This window comes from Buceros rhinoceros, unplaced genomic scaffold (assembly GCF_000710305.1).
Source record: "Buceros rhinoceros silvestris isolate BGI_N320 unplaced genomic scaffold, ASM71030v1 scaffold48134, whole genome shotgun sequence".
NCBI lineage: Eukaryota > Metazoa > Chordata > Aves > Bucerotiformes > Bucerotidae > Buceros > Buceros rhinoceros.
In genome coordinates, this window is record NW_010410876.1 from 1 (window position 1) to 1,712 (window position 1,712).

The following is a 1,712-nucleotide window of genomic DNA, read 5'->3' on the forward strand; positions in this document are numbered from 1 at the left end:
TATATATATATATATAACTAATGGGTTTAGAAACAGCAAGTAACCTCACTGCAGTTTAATCGAATGCTCTCAGAAAGTGATGGCTCTTGGTAAAGGCTATATTAAAATAGAAGCTGGCCTGCAATTTTAACATCTTGTGTTGTGGTGGTGGTTAACCTTAGTGGGTATTAGATGAAAGACTTCCAGGCAGCTGGGTTGATTATTTTCAGATCTGGACTTAAAATGGTCCGTGTGTAGGTTGTGCTGGATCTTACTGCTACGTAGCAGCTGAATGAAAGAAAACAGTTTGGTTTTTTTGCAGTAACTGAGAAGGTAACAAAATACTGAGATGAAATCAAAGGTTTTCTCTTGCTTAGGCCAAGCGGGAGTAAAGCAAAAAGGAAAGAATTGGGTTGAAAGGCCATTTTTTTTCTTCAGGTTTCATGTGCCTGGTAAAGTCTGGTTTGACTGGTAAAGACCAGGACACCTAAGGTTATCAGAAGTGTTTGACCAAAAGAGTACAGTGACTGAGTAGTGGTGGTGTATGTACCCATGACAAATCATACAAGGAGAGGGCATGGACTTCTGACAATGCCTTTCACACATTTGCAGTACATGAAGAACTGGTTTCCTCCAAGGGAAGATGGCAGAAGGAGCCTTTGGGAGCCTTTTGAACTCGCTGTGGTACCTCACCCTTCTTCCCTGGGAAGAAGTCACTGCTGGAGTCTGGAGGGAGTTTTCTTAAGGAGCAGAACAGAAAAATAATTTGGTTGGGTTTCTTCATTGTCTTTTTGGTATTCAAATGCTTCAAGGAGAAAGTAAATTATTTATGGTTATTTCTGTAGATTGCACAGTGTGGGTTGAGGTTAACAGCTGTGAGCCTTGTTCCTATTTGAATTTTATCGTAGGCCAAAAATTGGCAGTTACTATACCATTACTGGTTTTGTAATGACAAAAATATATCTCATATTACAAAGAGATTCTGGTTTTAAAGCTGGTGAAAGGACTGGCTGAGATCCTTTGGAGTTTAATTCATGTTTGTACTGAGCTTGAGATCTACATTGTAAGTTTACTGCCAAGATGTGATTAGGGTTCAATAGGCATGGGTGAAGCTGAACTCAGTGTTTGACTACTGCCTCAGTTGTGTCTTTATCTAAATCTATTGGTATGGTAAGTTACAGGTAAAGTTCTGCTGTGCTAACAAAGGTGGAACAGGAGACTTCAGTAGACTTGTTGCACTTGATGCTTGTCTGATCAAGGACATGCATGGTAGAAGGAATTATCTGAATTACCTGAGTATACTGTTAGGGGCTAAATAAGTTAGGACTGTTAGGGGCTACATTAATAAGTTAGGGCACCTGATGGCTTTTTTTTCCTTATTTTTAGTACAGATAAGACATTAATTCTTTTTCTGTTTTAAGATAACGTGTTGGGATGTGTGAAGAAGAGACAGGAAATGTATCTGTAAATAGTGTGCCCATGTTACAGTATTTCCAGCTCACCATTGCTTGCAATAGTGTTTGGTTAGTTGGTTTTTTTCATAATTATTCGTAGTATCTGAAAATTTATATGAAAAATTACGAAGAAGATGCACAAAAAAGAGCTGAAGAGTTCAGATCACATGAGAATTTTTCAGCTCTTGAGGGAATAAAAAGGCATGATTGTTCATATTTAGAGGCGCATTGGGTTAAGTCAATAGAGGCACATGAACTAATGACTAGTACAGGCATTCC